The sequence below is a fragment of the Leptonychotes weddellii genome, chromosome 10 (genome assembly GCF_054177405.1).
Source record: "Leptonychotes weddellii isolate Sample4059 chromosome 10, ASM5417740v2, whole genome shotgun sequence".
Classification (NCBI taxonomy): Eukaryota; Metazoa; Chordata; class Mammalia; order Carnivora; family Phocidae; genus Leptonychotes; species Leptonychotes weddellii.
This window is the reverse complement of record NC_138378.1, coordinates 99,674,399-99,684,867: the sequence shown is the minus strand read 5'-3', so window position 1 is coordinate 99,684,867 and position 10,469 is coordinate 99,674,399. Positions and strand designations below refer to the sequence as shown.

At 39.7% G+C, this 10,469-nt stretch overlaps 1 protein-coding gene across 4 annotated transcripts in view; it reads left to right on the top strand.

The window, feature by feature from the left end:
- The first annotated feature begins 301 nt into the window (after positions 1-301).
- The window catches only part of TTC27 (tetratricopeptide repeat domain 27), a 156,000-nt gene continuing 145,832 nt past the window's right edge, over positions 302-10,469 (top strand). For all 4 annotated transcript variants that reach the window (XM_081796958.1, XM_081796960.1, XM_081796957.1 and 1 more), the window contains exon 1: positions 302-425. The gene's annotated coding sequence lies outside the window, so the exon portion shown is untranslated. The remainder of the gene's footprint in view (positions 426-10,469) is intronic.

Below are 10,469 nucleotides of genomic sequence, written 5' to 3'. Positions count from 1 at the left end.
GCGGCTGCGTGGATCATGGCGTTGAGCGGGGTGCCACAGTGGACATTTTAAAGGAGATACTAAGTTCTAAATGGCATCAGGAAGCCCAACTGGCTAAAAATACAGGCCCTGAGAGGATGGAGGAGACGCGTTATTGCGAAAGAGGGAGAAGCGGATTTGGGTATTATTACTGAGGACACAGCAGTGGATGGATAAGTTTGTTGAAGAGTAAGTTTAATTTCACAGATGTTAAAAAAATTCTAAACACTAATTTCAATTAATATAAACATTGTTTTTTAGAGGGGCTTTTATTTTCAGCTTACGTGGTACTTTCTTTCCGTAGAGCTTGCCGTGGTGGACTTTGAGATGTGTGAGTGTTCACCAGCAGATACTGGAGGAGCGCTCCCCGCAGCTCTCTGCTCTTGCTGGAGACTGTATCGAGGAAGGTATGGGGCAGATTTTGTTTGATGCAGGCATGCAGCTCCAGGCTCATTGCTCAGCTGAGACAGTCCTTTTTAGTTTATTATTATTTTTTTATAGGTAATAGTAACTTTCTAGTTGAGGTTTTTTCTTTTTTTTCCCTTTTTTTCTGGGTGTGGAATATCACAAATTATTGGCGTGTCAGATTATAGAATTTCTTTTTGCCTTTGAATTTTAAAAGAGGTAATCATTATCATTTATATTGCCTATTTAGAAAATGATTTGTTCTATGCACGTTACCATGATTTTATCACAGACTGCTTAAAAGTATTTTAGTTTTTCTTTGTTCTTTAATCTCAGAAGCCTCTTTGGAAACTAATGTAAACTTCCTTTATTTAAAAAAAAATTCCTTAACTTTCCTTACTTTCCCTTTTTGAATCATGTTATCTAAGATTAGCATATGTTTATGTATTTCTCTTAGAACAAAAAAAATTGAGAAATTAATTTCAACTAAATTACCTAGCTTAGTAATATTTATTACTGCACAAACTAACATCCTCTTAGTGTATTCTGGCCTAGCTTGTTACTACATAGATGTACCCTTAAAGGAAACAGACTCCACGTGGAGTAAATTGTGCCAAATTCATGCAGAGTAGAAAATTACTTACCCGCTATCCTGTTGAGTACATGAAGAAAGCCTTTGTTTTTTTAACATTTGGCAGAAAATACATTTTACTAAGGATGACAATAGGTAGAGAGGCATTTTTACATTTTATATTATTTTTTTATTATATGTAACATATATACACAAAAGTACCTAAAATGTAAATGAAAGAATAAACCACATACCTCTGTCAGTGCCCCCCACTGCCTTTGTTACAGTTGCCCTTCACATTTCCTAGGGAAGCATTTTGAAAAGAGGAAAAATCTTGGGTACCTTGACACTTGGTTTCCCTGGGCTTTTGGAATGATTATTCTTAGCAAAAGTTGCAAAACAAAGCAAAGCAAAAACAAAAACAGATTCCCTTGTAGTGAAGAAGCACTTAAACACAGATAAACTTGGACTTGGTAACGAACTTCAGAGTTACAGAGAAGGGGTTTGACCTTAGGTGTGTCTGATTCCAAAGCCCAAACTCGTTTCATATAGCAAGAGTATGTCTGGTGTGAGTATGTGTACATGTGCATGTGTGTGTACAGTGCTCCCCCTTATGCACGGTTTGGACTTCCATGGTTTAATTACCTGCAGTCATCTGTGGCCTGGAGGCAGATAATCTGCCTTCTGACCTCTTGTCTCAAGGTCATTAGAAGCCTCACGCTACATCACAATGTCTGCATCATTTCCCGCACTGCATCTCATCACATGGGCATTTTATCCCACATCATCACAAGAAGGGTGAGTACAGTACAATAACGTATTTTGAGAGAGAGAAAAAGGGTAGTATATACAGGGTTCGGTACTACTGTGGTTTCATGCATCCACTGGGGGTCCTGGGACATATCCCCCATGGATAAAGGGGGATACCTGGGGGAAGGGGTCATTTGCATCCCTCGGGGTGGAGGAGCAGTGATCTGTACTTGATGGAGTAGACATTCACGAAGGCATAAAACAACTCAACATGTGCGCATACGTAACTGCAAGAAGCTCCCATACCTTTCTTTAGTCTGTTTCCTTCAAGTTACATCTATGTAGTAACAAGCTGGGCCGGATACACTAGAGAGGATGTTAGTTTGTGCAGTAATAAATACTACTAAGCTAGGTAATTTGGTTGAAATTAATTTCTCAATTTTTTTTTGTTCTAGGGTAGAAATACATAAGCATATGCTAATCTTAGATAAAATGAAAATCTGTACATGATTCAAAAAGGGAAAGTAAGGAAAATATTATTCAATGAGTATAGTAATTGATTCATTTATATTATTTTTTGCCAAGACTTAGACCATTTATATTCTTTTAGGATTTTAGGTAATACAAGACTGTGGAATTAGCAAGGATGTGTTAAATCAGACTTTGCACATACATATATATACACACACACACACACATATACATATATTCTGCTACAGAATTGAAACCTGACATATGATAGATTAGTTGTTTTATTACATATAAGGAGTTAACTTTTTCTATACAGTAATGTTTCTAAAGTAACTGAAAAACAGTCTATCCCTCTTTTCTACAGTAGTAGTCTTTGGTTTAATGCTTTTGGGTTATAAAAGATTTTTATGAGCAAATTTAGCCTACTGAACCATCTTTGTTTTCACTGACTGTAGATTCCCTAGACTGTGAGTTCCTTGTGAGCTGGGTTTTTTTTTTTTTTTTAACCTCTTTCTGCTTAGCATAGTGCCTAGAAAATAGTAAGTATTTAGTACATGTTTGTGGAATAACAACAGCTAAGGTTTATTGAGGCCTTTCTACATGTACTTTTAGGGAAGAAATTTTAGAATTTCCTCTATTTGTCCTTCATCTCAGTAGTAACAACTTGCATCTGACTTAATTTCTGTACAAGAGTATTTCAAAAAGTGGAATATTATAGCAGATAGGACAAAATTGATCCTACCTGGATGCCATATGGACTTTGAATCTCTCCTAATAGTGTTGCCTAGGGGTGGAGTTCTCTTCGAAATGAAATACAGAGTGAACCTTGGAGTAAATGAAGACCCGACGCCCCATTTAGCAGACATGTTGTCCTCTCTCTTTACTAAAATGAAGCCTATGTAGCCTGAGTCTCCCCCATTCATGCTGTTGCATATTTTTGAAATGATGTGAGAGATGCTTCATAAATGAACTTAGTGCAAAGGAGGAAGAAGAGTGGGGATGAGTTTCTAGTTCATGAAATTGGGTAAAGTTTTGAAAGTCAAGGACGACTTGGAGGCGCCTGGGTGGCTCAGATGGTTAAGCGGCTGCCTTCGGCTCAGGTCATGATCCCAAGGTCCTGGGATCGAGCCCCTTATCGGGCTCCCTGCTCAGCGGGGAGCCTGCTTCTCCCTCTCCTGCTTACCCTGCTTGTGTTCTCTCTCTCGCTGTGTCTCTCTGTCAAATAAATAAATAAAATCTTTGGAAAAAAAAAAAGTCAAGGGAGACTTGAACATCACTGATAGTAATGGGGAAAAAAGTTGCCTTTTCCAGAGGATAGTGAAAGCATTTGGAATAAGATGACATCACTATTCAGCCCATGGTTTGATTTTGTAGAAAGGTAATTACATTGTACTGCTTAGGATATTATACAGTTTCCTATGCTTTTTATACTTTTATGGAAAATTGGTAAGCGAACAAAAAACAAGATGTCACTGGGACTTGTTTTTTCTTTTTATAGGATATCAGATTTGATGCATTTGCTATCGGGAAAGTCACATTTCTTCCCTTAATCCCATATTATATAAATTTGCATTTATGGCTACATTTTTACCACATTTCAGTGGCTAATGATTGTAATTATTAATTATTAAGAAAAGAAAAAAATACCCTTCCTTATATGCCATTTTATTTTTATTTTTATTTTTTTTAAAGATTTTATTTATTTATTTTGCTTACAACTAAGCATTTTTTATGTTGCTGTTCTAGGCTTATCAACAACATTTTTCATTTTATCTAGTCATAAATTGGTCCTTTTGGGCTGTGTTTAGGTAGGTCTGCAGATAGTCTTAAACTGCAACATTTCATAAACAATTTTATTTAAAAAAAAAAAAGTTTGGTTCTGGGATTTCACCCAAATGTTGACCAAGCAGTCAGTTATAACTGAAATACTGCTCAGTGTCCAGAGAAGGATATTATATTTGAAATGTTGCCCTTGAAGGATCATGAAAAAGTTGGCAGGATTTTTTTTCAGTCCATGAAACAAAAGTGAGGATTTCATGGACAACTGTGATCTTTATCTTTTTGTCCAGGAATGTGACATCAGTACAATGTAATGGAATAGAACCCATCGGAATGTCAGCATAACTTTGCTGGACTGATCACATCTTTGAAAGGAGTAAGTTAGAGTCTTGCAAAGTATGCTCCTCAGTGTGATTGAGGCACTCTTTTGGATGTCACACCAGTGAAACCACGATTCTCTAAAAGACTGCTTAGGTGTACACACAGCCATTTATTGTGGGAGCCAATACTGAAAATGCATTCCATATAGTGCATGAGATGTAATATTGCAGTGTAGCTGTTTGATGATGAGCTTATGAAGTCTAAGGGAAAACAGGTTGAAATGCTTTGTCCAAGAGTTCTGCTGTGACATCTACAGGCAACTCTGTGACTCTAGGGTTAGATTGTTTCCACATCAAAAGAGCTGATCGAGAGATTAGTCTCTTGGTGACTGATGAGTGCACTGATTTTTTTTTTAAAAAATTGATACTTTGGAATGAATGTTATTAAATACACTGAATATGATTAATTATAATTATCCGTAGAGATTTCACTTTAACATAGCATGAAAATAATCTTATAAGAAGGGATTTTGAGGGGCTCCTGGCTGGCTCAGTCATTAAGCGTCTGCCTTCGGCTCAGGTCATGATCCCAGGGTCCTGGAGTCGAGCCCCGCGTCGGGCTCCCTGCTCAGCGGGGAGTCTGCTTCTCCCTCTCCTGCTCCCCCTGCTTGTGCTCTCTCTCCCGCTGTGTCTCGTTCTGTCGAATAAATAAATAAAATCTTAAAAAAAAAAAAAAAAGGGATTTTGATTTTAGCATACATTTTAAATGTACTGGGTGACATTTGCATCCAGAAGGTCATGAACATTCATTTCCATGGAGAACCTACTGATTTGTTAAAATAATAAATATTTGTCTACTGGGTTGACATGTTCCTCTATTTTTTTTTTTTAAAGATTTTATTTATTTATTTATTTGACAGAGAGAGAGATAGTGAGAGCAGGAACACAAGCTGGGCTGCCTGATACAGTAGCCACTAGCTATCTGTGACTATTTAAATTTAAATAAAGTAAAATAGATGAAATAAAAAATTCAGTTCCTTAGTTTTGGTAGCCACATTCGAAGTGCCCCGAAGCCACGTGTAGCTATCGGCTACCATTTTGGACGGTGCAGCTAGAGAATACTTACATCATCAGAGGAAGTTTCATTGGACAGAACTGCTGTTGAGCAACAGACAGTGACTGGGTCTATCTGTCCTTCATTCTATATGACCAGCCCCCCAGTTACTTAAGGCTACCGTCACTATCACTTCACATCTGAAGGGTTGTACCTGACTTGTAGGCTCTTTCTTGGCCTTTGTTCCTTCTCGACTTCATCAGTACTGATTTGGTTTTTCTAGATACCAATTTCATCATGTCACTTTTTTGATGAGGAAAGCCGTTAATGATTTCCAGTTTTACCTTTGACTTTATATTGTCTACCCAATTTCATATTTTTTTTTTAAAGATTTTATTTATTTATTTATTTGACAGAGAGAGACAGAGCGAGAGAGGGAACACAAGCAGGGGGAGTGGGAGAGGGAGAAGCAGGCTTCCCACTGAGCAGGGAGCCCAATGCGGGGCTCGATCCCAGGACTCTGGGATCATGACCTGAGCCGAAGGCAGACGCTTAACGACTGAGCCACCCAGGCGCTCCCCCCTATTTCATATTTAATAAAAATTGTTTTGGGGATGCTTGCTGTGTTTCAGTCACTGCGCTAGGTGCTAGGGATATCAGTGAATGCAGTAGGCAGTAGAAACAAAGGGCATAACGAGGAAGGAGTAAAGCAAAGGATGTGGTTAGTCTAAACCTGAGAAATCAGAGGAGGCTTCATAAAGTGCCTCATGCTTGAACTGACTCATGAAGAATGAGTAAGAATTTATTAGGTGAAGTTGGAAAGGGCATATAACATGTACAAAGAGAGACACAGAGACTTGAAACGTCTTTGTGCACTTGGGAATTCCGATAGTTCTGAATGGCCGGAGTAGAGTGGGAGGGTGGGTTGTACGTCAGGTGATGAGGAGCTAGGTCACCGGGACATTAGATATTCATCTTGGTGGTAGCCATCAAAGGGTTATGCACTTGTGCACTCCTGGGATATTTATTGAGCACCAGCTATGATAGGTGGTGCATATACAGCAGTGAACAAGAGCCATGTGGACCCTTCTTTTGTGAGCCTTATGGAATAGAAGTGAATTGGAGCCAAATTTCTACCCATCTTTCAATGTCTGCCCTCCTGAAAAGGGTTGGTTTAACTATCCCAGCCTTATGGATCTTCCCTCTTTGGTACTTACGGTCAGTACCACACAATCTCACATCACATTAACCGTGTGTTGAATAATGATTATGTGTCTTCTCCTAGGTCTTCTTCCCATCCTCTCGTTAGGGAAGATCAGGGCTTAAACCTTGCTGTAGGATCTAGCACAATTCTAAGCATCTATAATAATTCAGGAGATGTTGATTAAAAGTCAAAGGATGGAATAGAGGGAAATCGTTGAGAAGGGGAGAGAGGCAGGAGAAGGATGGAACATTGGAGGTGCAGCAGTAGGAAATCAGTTTGAGAACTATGGCGATCAGGGAGGAAAGGAGTTGTTTTGTTTTTGTTTTTGTTTTCATTTTTTAGAGGAAATGCATTGGAGTTGGCTAGCACTTTCCTGTTTTGACGTGATGTCACAAATCTGTGAAGGCTGGCTTATGATTATGAATTCGTAGGATACATTTTTTCCCCTTCTCCTAGTGCCATTTTTCTTGCTGACCTCTTCTGCATGGCCGACTTATCTCCTTTTAACCTTCAGTGAAGATACAGTTCTTTGAGTTTCAGCTTCAAATGGAGTCTCCTGCTAGATTGGCCGCTCTGGGTGGTCCAGGCCTCCTCATCTTTTGTCTTTGGTGTTCCTTGCAGCCATAAAAATGAAATTCCCAGGTCCGTAAGCTTCGGTAGTTAGCTTTAGGGCAGAATATGGTGTCAGTACATGCGTAATTCCTGAGGTTCGGTTTTCATTTAGTTTTTGTTCTCTGAGGATTCCTTTGTTCTCAGCACAATTGTTAACATAAAAATATATTACACATTTTATTTATTTATTTATTTACTTATTTTTACACAGACCTTATGGTACTTACAGCATTTAATGTAGTTGACCTCGGCTTTGTTCACACTGACTCCAGTGACTTGTATTTGGGTTTTCTGTGCTTGAGACTCTGCTCAGTTGCTGCCGTTGCCCTTGGTTTGTTTTCTTTCAGGATCAGCGTGGGTACTTTCATACTTACATACTTACATTTCAAGTTTCATATAAAATCTTATTTTTAATTCCTTCCCTGGCAATTCTTTCCTGGATTTTTAGCTTTGCATAATTATACCTACAATTGAGCCAGCATCCTAAAGTCACCAATATTAATCCTCCTACTCCAACATCACGTGATCTTCTAAATTTACTAGTTAACAAAAAATGCCCAAGGCCAGCCACAGCAGATCCTAGTGAACCATATAACATCGAATCCCGTGCACAGGGAATGTTTTCAGCATCTAAAATTCCTAGGAGCTTAAAGGGCTTCCCCTAGCGGCGCCTGGGTGGCTCAGTCGCTTAAGTGTAGGAATCTTGGTTTGGGCTCAGGTAATGATCTCAGGGTTGAGAGGTTGAGTCCCACCTTGGGCTCCACGCTCGGCGTGGAGTCAGCTTGTCCCTCTCCCTCCCCCTTGTCTCCATCCCCCCTCGTGCATGTGTGTACACTTTCTCAAATAAATGAATTAAATCTTTATTTTTTTTAAGCTTTTATTTATTTGAGAGAGAGAGAGAGAAAGGGAGAGCATGAGTGGGGGGAGAGGGAGAAACAGACTCCCCACTGAGCAGGGAGCCCCACCCAGGGCTGGATCCCAGGAACCCCTGGGATCATGATCTGAGCAGAAGGTAGACACTTAACTGACTGAGTCACCCTCGCACCCCATGAATAAAATCTTAAAAAATAAATAAATAAATAAAGGGCTTCCCCTTGGCAGGCTCACCAGGCTTTAGTGCTGTAGTCATGGTTTTCAGTGGGTGCCTGGGGCCCTGTCTGGCCTGTGGTATATATTAAACATTTTAAATGCAGACTTTAAATCCAGCTTTTTTTTTTTTTTTTAAGATTTATTTATTTTAGAGAGAGAGAGAGAGAGCATTAGTGGGAGGGGTAGAGGGAGAAGGAAAGAGAATCTCAAGTATTCTGCACCAAGCTCAGAGCCCAATGTGGGGCTCAATCTCACTCCTGAGATCATGACCTGACCTGAAACCAAGAGTCAGATGCTTAACTGGCTGAGCCACCCAGGTTCTCCTAAATCCAGCTTTTTAAAAGTGTTTTTATTGGAAAAGTAATTTAACATGCCGTTGGAATTTAAAGATTAAACTAATTCTTAAGGGTGCCTGGGTGGCTCAGTTGGTTAAGCGACTGCCTTTGGCTCAGGTCATGATCCTCGAGTCCCGGGATCGAGTCCCACATCAGGCTCCCTGCTCAGCGGGGAGTCTGCTTCTCCCTCTGACCCTCTTCCCTCTTGTGCTCTCTATCTCTCATTCTCTCTCTCTCAAATAAATAAATAAAATCTTCAAAAAAAAAAAAACTTAAAAAAAAATCAGGACTTATCTTCTATTTTTTTTTTTTTAAAGATTTTTATTTATTTTTTTAGAGAACGAGCAAGAGAGAAACAGCATGAGAGGGGAGAGGGTCAGAGGGAGAAGCAGGCTCCCCGCCGAGCCGGGAGCCCGATGCAGGACTCGATCCCAGGACCCTGGGATCACGACCTGAGCCGAAGGCAGACGCTCAACCATCTGAGCCACCCAGGCGCCCCTTATCTTCCTATTTTATTTAACAATCTTTGACCCCTGAACACATAAGATGTAGAAGAAACCGAAGTACAAGCTCAAAGCCAATTATAGAAATGCACACACATACACACACAGATAGGTAGGTAGGTAGGAGGGGAGATAATACAGAGAACCAGCTTTGGGCATTTATGTGACTTATTTATGTGCTATTAGGTTAGTTTAAATTTGATAGCCTTCCCTAGGCTTACATGAGCTAGGGAATGGCTATCATGGCTACAGCACTATCCATCAGACGTCTGCTTAAATGCAAAAACAGCCTTTCTGTGTTTATTGAGAGATTTTAAAAAACCTTGGCCAAGTTTCACATCCCTTGATATATGTTTGTACCCAGAACCTTTTGGGAAGATTACTGTCATCGACAGCTAAGAAGAATCCTGTCACTTATGAACTGTGCTAGCATGATAGAAGGTCACTATATTTCTGAGAAAAGTGGCTAGACACTCAGGAGTAATGGGCAAAGGGAAAGAAAGTTAATTAAAAGCACTAAGAGCACTGAATATTACCAGTTCCAGCTTTTCTTGAGTTTGGTTTGTGTGGAGGAGATCTACTGAAGGAGTTTCATTGTGAGAAGTTCATGTTCTTCAAAAAGACCTGTCTGTCTTTTGAAGTAAGACATGTACATCTTGACTTACTCTGAGTCCAGAGAATCTCTATTTAAAGGGCTGGCAGTATATAGAAAAACACTTTTTTTTTTTTTTTAAGTAGGCTCCACACCCAGCATGGAGCCCAACATGGGGCTTGAACTCATGACTCTGAGATCAAGACCTGAGCTGCGATAAAGAGTTGGATGCTTAACTGACTGAACCACCCAGGTGCCCAAGAAAAACACCTTCTTTTTCAGACTCATTTTAATTTCGGTTCAGAAGAAAATAAAAGAGATCTATTTCATTGCTATAAGTATTTCTGTCAGATAATTAGGTGATGAAGGAGATCGGGTTGTGTAATGGCACCTCCACGCACGTATTCTTCCTCTGCCAACTCCCTCCTCGCCCCCGTTTTCCCAATAAGCATCGATTCAAATTCTGGCTTTGCCACTTAACTAAGGTGACTGGTCGGTAAGCTGAGTTCAAGTTTCTAATGAATCAAATAGGAATAGTGTCAACCTCAAAGACATCATTGTGAGAATAACACGATGTGTAAAATACCTCATGCCAGGCAGATTGGGCATTCAGTGTATATCCCTTCCCTTTCAGCTTGAATGGTAGAGAACGGATTCTCCCATCTTGGGACACTGGAAGTGCATTTCCTGTTCATTTATTATGCATTAGTTCTTTAACATTTTTAAAAACTCTTTTTTAATTGAAGTATAATTAGTGTACAGTGTT